Genomic DNA, 16029 nt, shown 5'->3' with positions numbered 1-16029 from the left:
ACACGGTATTCCGATTACACGTGTATGGTTATATTATTCAGTTTGTCCATTCTATGGAAATGGTACCCAACTTACATGTGTATGGTTATATTGTTCAGCTTGTCATTGCATCAAGATTACTCTGTAATGATATGGTTATAAATTTATACTTTCAACTTGGCATTACTTCGAGATAACTCAATAATGACATGATACACAATTATATTCTCAGTTTGTCATTGCCTCGAAATTTCGAGGCAATGAAATGGTTATACTTTCAGCTTACACTGATTATTACTGGTGTATGATTTGGTATGCCATGCCACTGGTAAGCAATAGCTTAGTGTATATAAGAATTATTAGTAGATGTCGAGGTATCTTCACATGCTCTGATATTATCTCACTTAGTAGGATACATGCTTCGCTTTATCCGTAGTACTAGTATTGGTGAAGTGTGCTATCTACCTATATTTATGTATGTAATAGAGGGTCAGAGACGCATTAGGTGTGGCCCTTCGGGAATGTCTTGGAATAAATGTGGTTGTTTGTAGGTGCTTTAATTTGGGATTATCTCTACTTTAAGGATGCTTTACCGAATATTAGGCAGATTTTAAGAGTTAAAAAACTTTTGTGATGATTTCATGCATACCATGGCTTTGTCATTGTTTCGGGTGATGGTCAACAAGCCTCAATTTTAGTGCCCACTGGAATTCGGATCGGGGTGTGTCCAAATAGGTTATCCTAATACATTCTATATCATTAGGTGTCACTTATAGTCAGTGAGAGTCCCTTGAGGTATTTATCCTCATTAAGAGGGTGAACCATAATTTGTGGCCTTTGACCTAAATTTTTAGTAGTGACTGTGCGTAAAGTTAGAAGTGCCTTAAGTGGTATATGCCACTAGTCAAGCCATGTTGTGGTTGTAAGCCAACAAGTGACTTGGTATCTACCCTCGACTCCATAGGCAACAGAGGAACTAGACTCATGAGAAGCTTCAACATCACTCTCCTAACTCTTTACCAACTTCATGAGAAGCTTACCAAGTCGAATTGAGTAAGGTCTGCTCTAAATTACATTCTATTGACCAACCTTTTTTGAATTCATCTCTTGTAAAAAGACAGGTTCTTGCTCAGTAACTTGAATCCCTTTTGGCCTAAGAGGAGACCTATTGGAGACAAAGGTCTAAGGCCGGTTGGATGCGTGATGGTGACCGGAATACCAAATTCTTCCATCGAAGGGCTTCTGTTCATAGGAGCAAGAATCGTATTGTTGGTTTAAGGGGTAGTAATGGTGTTTGGTATGATGATGATGCAGGAATAGCAGGTGTGGTCACTGATTATTTTTTCGACATCTTTTGTAATGCCTTGAAAATTTAAATATATGAATTAGATATTCATAATTATGAAAATGTGGAGAAAATTAAAAAATAAATCGATTTATGGTTATGAAAATTGAATTGAGAAATTTTAAAAATTTTGTTCCCTGAAATTATTATAATTTACGTCATAAAAATTTATCAATAGGTGAAAAAGATGAAAATGCCCTAGTTGGTTTAACGTAATTATACGATGACATATTTTATCCTTGTATATATTTTATTGTATTTCTTGATATATTTGGATAGAGCTCGATCTCACGAAGGCATAGGCGCAAACCGTTTATGAAACGAAGTTATAACGAATGAGTTATTAATGAAAGAATTTATGGGCAAAATGGGAATCTAATTATTAATCTGGAAGATTCCAGATTTGTTGGAGAATGGATATGGTGCCACATGTGTGGCTGAGATTGGAGGGAAGAGAAGAGAAAGGAGAGGGAGCTACCAATTGGGAGAAAGGGGGAGAAATGAGGACCAATCAGAAGAAAAGGGAAGGAGGAGAAAGGAGGGAAGGGAGAATGAGAGAACCGAACAACCCGGTTTCTCCACCCGACTCGATTCCTTAACCTGGTCCTATCTGCTCTGTCCGATGTCCATTGGAGATGATTTTTGTGTCTATGGAAAGCTCTTTTCTAGCCCAACGTCCTTGTATTGTTGGCTTTCCAAATTTCTTACCCAATTTACAAATCGAAGCCATAAGCCAACGGTGGTTCTCGGGGGGGGGGGGTTCTTCCTTTTTTGGTGATTCTGACAACGATTATCATCGATTTCCACCACCAATAGACTTCCCTCAATCCCAGGAACAAGGCCTAAGCAATGGTTAAGGCGTCGGGGTTCGAATGAGGGCGAATCAAGGAGCACTCATTCATAGGGTTCCGACAGAATCGAGGGAGATTTAAGGTGTTTACCAGCCGAATTGGACTTCCGTCTAGGTATGAAAATTGTTCCTCTCATTGAATTCTACTTGCCTATAAAATTTGGTAATTTTTAGAGTTCGTCAGAAAACTGGGTTTCCTTTCACCGTAAATAGCCACGCGCTGCCAGTGGGCTGATGCTGCCATTTTGTGCAAATTTTAATATTCTAAATACGAATTTGGTATCTGTTTGATGTGTTTGATTTATTAAAGCTAATGTTGGTTATTTTGGTTATTTGAATATAATTACAAATGAATTGAAAATGAAATGTGAACTACGATTGGCTTGATCCTTTCGTAAGGTACGTAGGCAGTCTAACAGGAAGGTTAGATGCAGCCATAAAATAACCGAGATTAATCTTTACTGAAAATTAGAAAGAAGAAAAAAGATTGGGTGTTTAGTTTAAGGATGGACCTTATGTTTTTGTTAAATAATTTTAGCTATAAAATTTGTGAGGAATTAAGAATTTATTAAAGAAATTGTGATTAATGGTAGTAAATAAATAAGAGTTTAAATTTGACCTATCACCATAATTAGTTTCGTAAATAAAAATTTCAAGGGCGTTACATCTTTGCCTTTAACCAGCCCACGGACAATGGAGAAATTCTGGAAGCTAATGAACAGCATGTGATTGAGGACATGAATAATTTCTTGATGCAGGATTTTGGACCTAAGAAAATCAAAACGGCTATCTTCCAAATGCAACCATCTACTTCCCCTGGTCTCAATGGCCTCCCTCCCCTGTTCTTTCAGAAATCCTGGGCTATTGTTGAAGATTATGTGACATATGCGATCCCTTCTTTCCTCAATTCTGGTAACCTTCTTAAGAAAGTGAACTACACCTACATTACTCTCATTTCAAAGGTGAAGACCCCCAAGGATATGGCTCAGCTTCGGCCTATTAGCCTCTGCAATGTACTCTTCAAGATAGCTTCCAAGGTAATTGTGAACTGCCTCAAGCCATTGCTCCAACATGTTATCTCCCACCACCAGAGCGTCATTGTCCCCGACCGACAGATTTCAGATAACATAATCCTGGCTACGGAGTTATCTCACTTTATGTTCAAGCGTCGCAGGGGAAAAAAAGGCTTCTTATCCTTGAAACTCAACATGAGCAAAGCTTACGATTGAATTAAGTGGGGTTATTTGAGGAATGTTCTTCTTCGACTCGATTTATGTCATAAGTGGATCGATCTGATTATGACTTGTGTCTCGACAGTTTCTTATGCCTTTCTAGTTAATGGCATTCCAAGAGGATATCTTCACCTGCCCAAAGGCTTGAGGCAAGGAAACCCGCTGTCCCCATACCTGTTTCTCCTTTGTGCAGAACGTCTTTCAGCTTTGATTGCCAAAAAAGAACGAGAGTGACTCATCCAAGGCATTTCTATTTGTTTAGGGGCTTCCCATAACAATCATCTTTTATTTGAAGATGATAACTTCTTGTTCGCAATAGCTACTATGGATGATTGCCACCAAATTTTGCTTATTCTCCGCAACTACAAAGTCACCGTAGGTCAAATGATTAATCTACATAAGAGTGAGGTCTCCTTTAGCAGAAATGTAAAGAGAAACATGCATGACTCTATAACCTTCAAACTTGGTGTAACTTAAGTGGCGAGACATGACAAATACCTGGGTCTCTGGAAGCGTCTCCAAAGTTGGAAAGGAAAACTCTTAAGCTCGGTGGGTCGGGAAATCCTTGTTAAGATGGTTGCATAGGCAATCCTTCTCTACGCCATTCGTTATTTTATTTTACCTAAATATTTATGTGATGAACTTAATGGTCTTGTTGCATGGTTCTAGTGGAATGAATCCAACGATGGCAGGAAGATCCATTGGTTGGGTTGGGACAAGCTTTGTCTTCCCAAATGTGATAGGGGTCTAGGCTTAAAAAAACTACATGCTTTCAATCTCGGGATGCTTGCCAAACAAGGTTGGAAGCTGTTAACTAAACCTAACTCTTTGGTGGCACACATCCTTTGCGCCAAATAGTTTCCCTCTTCCCTTTTTTTCCAAGCAAATGTTAAGCCCAGTGACTCTTTTGTTTGGAGAAGCTTATGTGCTAGTAGAGAGGTGCTCACTAGGGGATTGAGATAACAGTAGGCTCTGGATAAAAGATTAACATTTAGGATGACAAATGGGTTTGTATTTTCTCCCCCAAGTCTCATGCCTACCCCGTTTCTCTGGTCAGTGATCTCATTGATGTGGAAGAGAAATGTTGGAGAACTAATGTCATAAGAATTTATTCTCAGATTTAGAGGCCAACCTTATTCTCTCTATTCCCATTAGCCATCGTCTATCGGAAGATAGACTCATTTGGCACTTCGACAAAAGAGGTTTATTTTCTATGAAAAACGCCTATCGTGTGGCACATGACTTGGTTTCTGGCAGGATCAGTCGGGATTCTTCCTCAGGATCATCTGGGGAGCCAAAGTCCCACTGAAAGTTCGAATAAATGCGTGGCGTCTTTGCAAGGACATTGTCCCAACAAAATCCAATCTGGTAAAGCGTCACATAACCTCTGACTCTCTATGTGTACTTTGTGGCAGTGTCAGTGAATCAAAAGTCCATATTCTTTGTGACTGCTTTTTAGCAGCCTGTGTGTGGAGTTTCTCTCCTCTAGGTCGTCTACCTTGTGGCCCCTCATTCTTATCGCCTGTTATTAAATGATGTATCTCCTTCCCAAACTTGACAAACATAATTTTGATTTAATTCTGATGCTCTCTTATGTTATTTGGAGCACTAGGAATATTATGCTTTGGTCAGGTAAATGTGATCCCCCCTAACATCGTGGTATCTCACACCATCTATTGGTGGCAAAACTTCCAACTTGCCTCCACTCCTACTTTCACTGCTAGCCACTCTTCGGACTCATTAACGGTGAAATGGGTGAATCCTAGGCTTGGTTTTTTGAAATTTAACGTGGACGGAGCTTGGAATGCAAATTGTCTCATTTGTGGTGTAGGTGTGCTTCTCCGAGACGTTGCAGGCAATTTTGTAGCAGGCTTAGCTAAGTATTTCCCTCACGTTCCTTCTCCTCTCTTTGTTGAGGCTTTGGCGGTCAGGGAAGGTCTTGCCTTGGCATCTTCCAGATGTCTTCACAATATAGTTATTGAGAGTCATTTGCTCTAGATCACCCAATCTCTCCGATCTTCTTCGTTAGACCTTTCTCTTATAAGTCTCATCATCAAACACTCTAGAGAGCTTTCCTTGGGGATCATTGGAGTTTGTTTTACCGATATAAGACATCAAGCAAATGAAGTTGCTCATCGACTTGCTCGTTGCAATCTTCGTCCAGCAGCCCTTCATGTGGTCTGAGGTGTTAAGGATACTGAAGGACTATCTACTAATCATGAACACAATGTATCAGATTAATACCTAGATACTTAGCTTAGTTGTTAAGTTTTGGTTTGTTAGAGTTTGTTGTATTAGAATGCTTAGTCAACATTAGTGAGTATTTATGTATAACATACACCTTGTACTGAGTGTGGAATTAATGAGATTTATTCTTCAACAACTCAATCTCTCTCTAGATTCTTTCTCTGTCTAAACTCTCTCTAGAATCTTGTTTTCTTTACAGATCTTTGATCTTTAACATGGTATCCTTCGCCGCTGTCTAACGACTTCGATCTTTTCCTTCTGTTTGTGTGCATTTTCTTACTTCCCAAACAGATCTTTCTCCCTTTCTTTTTCTGCGAATTGTTTGCTGCTTTCATGGCGACTTCCTCTGATTCTCCTTCTTCTGGTCCTACTTCTCATGGCGAGGTGTCTAATCTACTTCATCCTTCGATTGGATCGATTACGGTTCAGAATGTTGCTGGCATGATTCCGATTAAACTCAATCGTCAGAATTATATTACCTGGCGTAGCTTGTTTCTTCCTGTTCTGAAACGATTCAAGCTTCTAGGTCTCGTCAATGGCGACGATCTATGTCCACCGGAATTTGTTCGTGATTCTTCTGGATCTCAAATTCTCAACCCTGCTTATGAACTTTGGTGTGAACGTGATCAGATTCTGACGATTTGGATCAACTCTACCCTTGCTAAGGATCTTCTTCCGTTGACGATTGGGATGGCGGATTCAAGATCTCTTTGGTAGTCTCTTGAGCGTCGTTTTGCTGGTGCTTCACGCACTCATGTGCATAGTCTTCGCTCCAAGATCCAGACTATTCAGAAAGGTGACTCTTCGCTGACCGACTACTTCAACTCCATCAAAGAAATCTTCGATAAACTGGCTACTGCTGGTGAGCCGATCTCTGAGAAGGATCTTGTAGCTTATATTCTTTCTGGCCTGCCTGATGAGTATGAATCATTTGTTGATTCCATTGAGACGCGATCTGAAGATGTGACTACTGATGAACTTCACGGGCTTCTCCTCAGTAAACAAATCTCGCTCCAGAAGCGTAAGACTCGATCATCTTCTTCCTTCTCAGCACCTTTTCATGCTTATACAACACAACAACATTCATCTGGTTCCAATTCTTTTCGAGGAAATTCTAAAGGAAAGTTTCAGAATCAAAATCGTTCTCATCAGCCTCGTAACTTTGGTCAGAATCGTAATTTTGGTCCTAATCGCATTTTTGGTGGTGTTCTTGGTTCTGCTCCGAATCCAAATCGACCTTCATCCTCTGGTTTTATTCCTAATCACTATCAAGCGAGTTCTTCATCCTTTTCCTCTGGACGTTCTCTTCCTTGTCAGTTGTGTAATCAGTATGGTCATGGTGCCCTTTCTTGTGGCCGTCTTTCTCAATTTGCTTCTTAGCAATCTCCAGGTTTCACTAATCCTCCTGTCGGTATGTCTGCCATGACTGGTTCCCCTCATCCAAGCTACTGGCTTACTGATAGTGGTGTTTCCCATCATGTGACTCCCGATCCTGCTTCTCTCAACTCAGTCATTCCATACACTGGCACTGACCAACTATTTGTTGGTGATGGTAAAGGTCTCTGCATTTCTCACGCTGGATCTGCTCTTATTCGAACTGCTAATGTTGTGTTTAAACTACATGATGTTCTTTTAGTTCCTCAAGCATCTCATAACTTGCTCTCCGTATATCGATTTGTTCATGATAATTGGTGTTCTCTGACATTTGATCCATTTGGATTCTATGTCAAAGACCTACGCACTGGGATGATGCTTTTCCAGGGCCCCAGTGAAGGAGGTCTCTATCCTTTATATTGGAATGCATCTAATGGCGTATCTGGATTGCTGTTTCTCCTCATGCTCTTATGATTGCTCAAGCTGACATCAATATATGGCACAGAAGGCTTGGACATCCTTCTAGTGTTGTTTTAAATAAGATTGTTAATAAAAGTCAACTGCTTGTTGCTGGTTCAGTACATAAACAATCCTTTTGTTCTGATTGTCAATTTGGGAAAGCTTCTAGGCTTCCATTTTCTGTTGTACCTTGTACATCCACTAGGCCATTTCATATCATTCATGCTGATGTATGGGGTCCTTCTCCCACTCCTTCATGTACTGGCTATAAATACTATCTTGTTTTGGTTGATGATTTCACCAAATATAGTTGGTTATATCCTTTGCACTTCAAATCTGATGTTTGTTCTGTTCTTAAAACATTTGTTTTGAAAGTTCAGAATTGGTTTGACAGTAAGATCCAGTGCTTGCGATCTGATTCAGGGGGTGAGTTTTTCAATTCTGTTTTACAAGGATTTCTTAATACTCAGGGCATTATACACCAGCTGAGTTGTCCTCACACTCCACAGCAGAATGGTTGTGCCGAAAGGAAACACAGGTATATTGTTGAAATGGGTCGGAATTTGATATCTCACAGTGGTTTGCCATCCAGGTTTTGGGTAGAAGCTTTTCAAACTGCTGTGTATCTCATCAATCGACTACCTTCTCAGTTTTCATCATGTCCCTGGGAGTTATTGTTCAAGGCTGCACCTAAGTATCACACCTTGAAGACCTTTGGTTGTGCTTGTTACCCTTGGTTGCAACCTTATAGTTCTCACAATCTGGACACAAAGAGCAAGCTCTGTGTATTTTTGGGCTACAGTTTGAATCACAGTGGTTACCGATGCCTCGATCCAGTTACCAACAAGCTGTACATTTCCCGACACGTTGTCTTTGATGAAAATTCCTTCCCCTTTAAGCACCTCCCTGCTTCCCATACTACTTCTTCTTTATCCTCTCTTACACCATCCGCTCCTTCCTTTTCCTTTACCATACCAGTTCCTCCTTCCACACCTTTACCCGTTCCTACTTCTTCTTCTCTAGAACCTACGGAACCTGTATCCATTGCTCCATCTCCAGACTCTACCTCCATTGCTCATTCTCCAGAATCTGCATCCATTGATCAACCTCCAGCACCTTCTATTCCAGTTAATACTCATACCATGGTTACAAGGGCTAAGGCCGGAATCCACAAGCCTAAAGTGTTCACTGCAACTAAACATCCTCTTCCTCCCACGCTTGATTCCCTTACTGTTATTCCTCCCACTCCAACCACCTACCTCCAAGCTTCTAAGAATGCAAACTGGTTGGCAGCAATGCAGGTTGAGTATCAAGCTCTCCAGTCCACCGGTACTTGGGTTCTAATTCCTCATAATCCTCAATATAATTTGGTAGGCTGCAAATGGGTGTTCAAGCTCAAACATAAAGCTGATGGTTCTATAGAGCGCTACAAAGCTCGGCTTGTGGCCAAGGGATTTCATCAAAAAGAAGGCCTTGATTTCTCTGAGACTTTCAGTCCTGTAGCTAAACCTCCTACAATTCGTCTTCTCCTCTCTATTGCAATTACATATGGTTGGTTTATTCACCAGTTGGATGTGAGTAATGCCTTCCTTCATGGTTCCCTCAAAGAGACCGTCTACATGGTGCAACCACCTGGTTTTATTGATCCAGCCAATCCTCATCACGTTTGTAAACTGCAAAGATCACTCTATGGTCTCAAACAGGCACCCCGAGCCTGTGCTATTCTCTCATTGGGATTTGTTTCTTCCTCATCTGATACTAGTCTTTTTATCAAGAAATACTCTACTATTACTTTTATACTAGTTTATGTGGATGATATTATCATCACTAGGAGTTCTCCTACTGTTTGCCAATCCATCATTTCGAAGTTGCAATCTTTGTTTCCTGTCAAAGATTTGGGAGATATTCATTATTTCCTTGGCATTGAGGTTCACAGATCCTCTACCGGTCTTTTTCTTCATCAATCCAAATATGCTTTGGACTTGCTTAAGAAGACAGATATGCTTGGTGTCAAACCTTGTTCTACTCCAGTGAGTTCCGCCAAGTTGGATCATTCTGGCACTATTCTTTCTGATCCTACTCTTTATCGCTCAACTGTTGGTGCTCTTCAGTACTTGACATGGACTCGTCCTGATTTGGCTTTTGCAGTGAATCAAGTGTGTCAGCACATGCATGCTCTTCGTACTATTCATCTCCAGGCTGTCAAGCGGATCTTACGCTATCTCAAGGGTACTATTGACTCCAGTTTATGGTTTAAACCAGGCAATTAGTTTCTCACAGCTTGGTCTGATGCTGATTGGGCCGGTTGTCCAGTTGATCGACGATCTACTAGTGGCTATTATGTTTTCTTGGGTCCAAATCTGATTTCTTGGAGTGCCAAGAAGCAAACCACTGTGGCACGATCGTCTACTGAAGCAGAGTATCGATCTTTAGCCAATACTGTTGCTGAGATCACTTGGGTGTGTAAAATTTTGCAGGACCTCTCTTTTCCTCTTCTTCGCCCTCCTGTGATTTTTTGTGATAATCAAAGTGCTATTGCATTAGCTAAGAACCCTGTTTTTCATGCTCGAACAAAGCATGTCGAGATTGATTACCATTACATCTGCGAAAAAGTTTTTCACGGTCATATCAGCATTCATCATGTTCCTACTCTCTTTCAGATTGCTGATATTTTTACTAAGTCCTTATCTGCTTCTCGTTTTGCTACTCTCAGTCACAAGCTTTCAGTTTGTTCTCCTCCCTTCAGCTTGAAGGGGTGTGTTAAGGATACTGAAGGACTATCTACTAATCATGAACACAATGTATCAGATTAATACCTAGATACTTAGCTTAGTTGTTAAGTTTTGGTTTGTTAGAGTTTGTTGTATTAGAATGCTTAGTCAGCATTAGTGAGTATTTATGTATAACATACACCTTGTACTGAGTGTGGAATTAATGAGATTTATTCTTCAACAACTCAATCTCTCTCTAGATTCTTTCTCTGTCTAAACTCTCTCTAGAATCTTGTTTTCTTTACAGATCTTTGATCTTTAACATGAGGAACCACCAGACTTCATTTTAGATATTTACTTGCATATTGTAATTCTTAACAATGACTACTCCCTTTTTGTAATCTTATTTTTTCCTTACCAATATATCTCTCTATCGCCTTTGATTCAAAAAAATAAAATAAAATAAAAAACTCTTTACCAACTTCACTTCTTTCGAAGTACCTAATGATATATATGCTTGGATGCTTGGATCTCACAACTTCACTTGTCATTTTCTAATTTTTAGTTTGGCACTGCTTGCTTCTTTAAGTGTCAGAAGTAATTACATTTTCAATGATGACGTGAAATAATTTAATTGTACAAACATCATAATTGGAAACTGTTCATTTTTTTTTATCATCGTCTAAAGATCATTATCTAAAAAAATGTATTCAACTTGAAGATCATTTAGTCATCCATATGAATCAAATTATTGATGATTCATCACGAAGGTGTAACTTGTACCACAACTGTCAATTTGTTTGGCACATATGGATGTGCTAAACGGTCTCCAATTGCTTGAATTTTTCTAGAGATGATCTTTAAATGCTGACAAAGATAATGAACGGTTCTTATTTGTAGGGTGAATGATGTTGAAGGAAGAATGACTCTTTTCATGTAAAGATCAAGTATTGTCCTTTTAGTTTTCATTATGTATACTCGAGTAAGAGTGAAAGGATATTAGAAAAATGAGGAATTGAGAAGAAATAAGAGAAGATAGAGAATGAAGTTAGATAATAAGAAAATGAAAAAATAAAAATGAAAACAACTTAAAGTATTTTTAATTTTTCATATTGTGTGTTACTCCTCCAGTCCTTCTTGCACATTCCTTTCACATTTCTTCCACCAATCTTCTTTTACTATTTTTTTTTCATTCCTCATTTCACACACACTCTTTTTCTTTATTTATAACATAGAGAATAAATAAACTATTTGAAAAATAAATTCACATTCTTTAATATACCATTATGATTTAGAGATGTGCCACACACTTTTTTTTTTACTTCTTACATTCCTTTGTTAATTTTATCTTTTGATTTTCTTTAAGGCTAAATAGCCAAAATGGTCCCTGAGATTTGCATAACTCATCACTTTGTTCCCTAACATTTCAAATCGATAAAATTTGTCCCTGAGATTGTCCACCATCCATCATTTTGGTTCTTTGGTTAAAAACTTCGTTAAGTATCCCAGAGCTCTTGGCTAGAAGTTTGGGCAATTTTCAAAGCTTCGTAACTCAATCGTTTTTTAACCAAATTCGACCCATAATATAACAAAATGAAAATAGGAAAATGTAGAATAAGATTATACCATTTATAAGCGCAATGGCTGACGGAAAATAGCCTCAAAGTTGACTGGTCCAAGGGAGAACTGGAAAACTCGCTGGAAATTGAGTAAACTTTAAACGTTCATAACTTCTTCAATACTCAACGAAATCAAGTGATTCAAAAACAAAAATCATACTTCTCGATGAGACAAAGAGAATGCTACCTTTGTAGATGGCTAAACCACCGTAGTTTGGCCAGAAAATGGCTCAAAAGTGGCTAACTCGAGACCAAGACAGCCATTTTCGAGCTGTTTTCCAGCCAAACTACGGCGATTTAGTAGTCGAAAAATGTACCATTCTCTTCATCTCATCGAGAAGTATGATTTCGTCTTTGAATCACTTGATTGCGTTGAGTATTGAAGAAGTTATGAACGTTTAAAGTTTACCCAGTTTCCAGCGGGTTTTCCAGTTTTCCTTTGTACCAGTCAACTTTGAGACTATTTTCCGGCTATCTCCGGCAGCCATTGAGCTTCCAAATAGGTATAATCTTATTCTACACTTTCTTATCTTCATTTTAATATATTATAGGTCGAATTTGATTAAGAAACGATTGAGTTACAAAGCTTGGAAAATTGTCCAAATTTCCGGCCAAGAGCGCCGGGACACTTAACGGAGTTTTTAACGGAATGACCAAAATGATGGATAGTGGACAATCTCAGAGACCAATTTTATCGATTTGAAATGTTAGAGACCAAAGTGATGAGTTATGCAAATCTCAAGGACCATTTTGGCTATTTAGCCTTTCTTTAATTCGTTCAATTCGACGATAGAAAATTAAATAGGTGTGTGAGAAGTTAAAAAAAAATATGTAGCTAACACACTCCTATGATTTACATTTAGAAATTTCAAGATGTATTTCTTTCAGTGCAGGACAGGAGTGCAAAAATAACGGCAAAAATGCCTAACTGGAATTTGCACACGAAAAGTGAAGTTGGTGAAGCACCAAATTAAATACATCAATGTCAAATCAATGCCAGAATGCCACGTGTTTTTTTATTTTTTTTATTTTATTTTTCATTTTTTACTTCCAATGCTATTGCGGTTAGCCTGTTAGTGTCTGTTCGGTAGGCTAGTTAGTATATGTTGTGACTAATTCAAATCAACTTGAGTTCAGTCTATTATTTCTGTGTCAAATGTGAAATGGACAAAACTAGATATGATTGATTATGTATCCATAATAGAATCATTTATTTAACATATCTTTATATATGAGTTACAAGTCATATCTTACATATCCTTGCCAATTCAATCATATCACTAGATTCAATCATATTCAGCCCACCAAACGAACTCTTAAGCGTTACTATGTACCCAAAACATGCATCAATGGAATGCAGTTATCACAAACCCATAAATGTCCAACCCACATTATCCAAATTCTACTTTATATTTACTTACTGGTGTGGCTTATCTAAATATGTTTGCAGGCAAAATTTTGAGTTTAACCGAAAGTATATTTATTTTCTTTATTTTTGAGATCATTTTTCAGCGGAGAGATGCAGAACTGAATTGTAAAAATCATACGTATATCTCAGAGTCTGAGGGGTATGAATGCGGATTTTAGGACAATCTATTGTGTTTGAGTAATATTAACAAGCGATATTAAAGATAAAGAAAAGGGGATAAACTCATACCTGTATAGCAGAACTTCTCAGTGTTTTGTATTAAATTAAATAGACAGATATTCGAAGATGATGTGTCCAGGACCACCAAAGCTCGGTTGTGGCTGTGGGGGAGCTTCAATTATTCTGGAATTTTCAACTGTATACATAGTAAAAGCCCACCAAATACATCAGGCTTTCAATGAGCTCTTTCAAATTTAATTGCTGATTATTATTACCTCACGTATCTTCTAAAAAGTGAATAGTGATTTTTGTGTCATCAAGTTTCAACAAAAATATTTGGACAAAAATGCCTTCAAGACAAAAAACTTCAAAGTCATCTCAAAATAATGCATCAAATAAGGAAAGGGCATTTTCATCATTTTAACAACATTTTTTTAATAATTAATTTTTTTTTTGTGTTTTTTTTTTAATTAGTACCTCACGATAGGTTAGCAATAATGTGATTCAATTTCTCTATTTTTAAACACATTCAAAACATCTTAAGAGGCATGTAGGTTATAAAAAAGGTCATTCGCAAGCGGATAATAATATGATTAAATTATTTGTCAAATGATTGTTTTTTTTTCTTCAATAAACGATATTATCTACACTAAGGGGAGGGGGTGGGCTTAGCCTCATAATTGGTTAGCAATAATGTGATTCAATAAGTTTTTTATTAAGTATTATTTTCTCTATTTTAAACACGTTCAAAACATCCTATGAGGCGTGTAATGCCAGTTATAAAAAAATTCTTTCGCATGCAGATAATAATGTGATTAAATTAGTTGTCAAATGATTTTTTTTTTTAACAAATGATATTATCTACACTAAGGAGGAAGGGGTGGGTTTAGCCTCATAATGGGCTATCAATAATGTAATTCAATTAGTTGTTTATTAAATATTATTTTCACTATTTTTAAACACTTTCAAAATATCTTAAGAGGCGTGTAATGCCTGTTATAACAAAAATCTTTCGCGCGCGGATAATAATATGATTAAATTACATTAAATTAGTTGTCAAATGATTTTTTTTTAACAAACGATATTATCTACACTAAGGAGGAAGGGGGTGGGCTTAGCTTCACAATAGGCTAGCAATAATGTGATTCATTCAGTTGTTTATTAAGTATTATTTTCTCTATTTTTAAACACGTTCAAAACATTTTAAGAGGCGTGTAATGCATGTTATAAAAAAAGTTTTTTCGCACACGGATAATAATGTGATTAAATTAGTTGTCAAATGATTGTTTTTTGGGTTTTTTTTATTAACACTCCACTTATTGTTGAATACACTCTACATAAAAGTTTATTGTTAAGTGGCTTATATACCTAATACAAAATGACTATTTAGGCCTAAAAAATTAAAAAATAAATAAATAAATAAATAAATAATTTTCTAAATACACCCCAAGTTAATTTAGACTTGTATTCTAAGATTGTTTTTTCTTCAAGCTCTCAAAGTCACTCACTTCTTTCATTATAGAACAAGACCCTAACTACTAAAAGCACAAAACATGGAAAAAGATTATTTTTCATCCTTGTTTTGTAGATCTTTAATTTGCTTGATTCTATGATGATAGAAATTTTAGAATTGGAGCAAGGAAAAGGAAACTGGTTAGTTTAAAGCCAGCAATACATTTTTTTTTTTTACTTTGCAGGTGCAACCTAGAAGAACAAACTTATATAATAAAATGCAATGTGTTCATAAATTTTGCTTTGACCATGTTAGAACACCAAATAGTTGTGCATGTGAATTCATATATATTCGGACAGAGAAGGAACAGTACAATCTTATATGCAATCCAATTATCAAAGAATAGATCGGCGGAAGGTATGAACTATTTAACCCCACCAGATGACAACGTTATAAATTCAATAGAGAACAGGGAAAAATTTTGTTTCATACTTGACTCCAGTTCCTTTGCTTGTTCATCGCCTTCTTCGTTCTTCGTATTGATGTGGGGTTTAAGTAGAGCATGTGGGGTGTACATATAGCATATGGGGTGTATTAAGATAAATTTTGATTTAAAAAGTATATGTGGGGTGTATTAAGTATGTGGGAGGTAGTTAACAAAACGTAGGGTGTCAATAAAACAACCCTTGTTGTTTTTTTTTTTTTAACAAACGATATAATCTACACTAAAAGGGAAGGAGGTGGGTTTAGCATCACAATGGGCTAACAATAATGTGATTCAATCAGTTCTTTATTAAATATTAGTTTCTCTATTCTTAATGTAAATTCCATAGAGACCGATTTTATTATGTGGATTCAACAGTTTTAATTGGTTTAAGAGGGGTTTGTTCTAACATGATATAAGATTATTCATTTACTTCAAATATTTGACTTTCTTTTTGTCAATTTACGCATATAAATACATTTAAAAATGTATGTCGCACGTAGCATGTCATGATTCATAAAATGCCTTTTGCAAGCGCATGAGTGCATGCATAAAGAAATTATGCATCAAATAAAGCATGGGCATTTTCGTAAATTTAATAGTATTTTTTTAATAATTAACTTTTTTGTGGTTTGTTTGTTTGTTTTTTATTAATTAGTACCTCACAATAGGCTAGCAATAATGTGAT

General features: G+C 37.2%; 1 long non-coding RNA gene across 1 annotated transcript; it reads left to right on the top strand.

Annotated features, from left to right (window-relative positions):
• The first annotated feature begins 5335 nt into the window (after positions 1-5335).
• On the top strand, positions 5336-10683 carry LOC126602586 (uncharacterized). Its single transcript, XR_007616163.1, has 2 exons — positions 5336-5591; positions 10526-10683. It is a non-coding gene; the product is annotated as an uncharacterized LOC126602586 (long non-coding RNA).
• Positions 10684-16029: the final 5346 nt, after the last annotated feature.

Source organism: Malus sylvestris, chromosome 15 (assembly GCF_916048215.2).
Source record: "Malus sylvestris chromosome 15, drMalSylv7.2, whole genome shotgun sequence".
Lineage (NCBI taxonomy): Eukaryota > Viridiplantae > Streptophyta > Magnoliopsida > Rosales > Rosaceae > Malus > Malus sylvestris.
The sequence above is the reverse complement of the archived record's forward strand: the minus strand, read 5'-3'. Positions and strand labels throughout refer to the sequence as shown.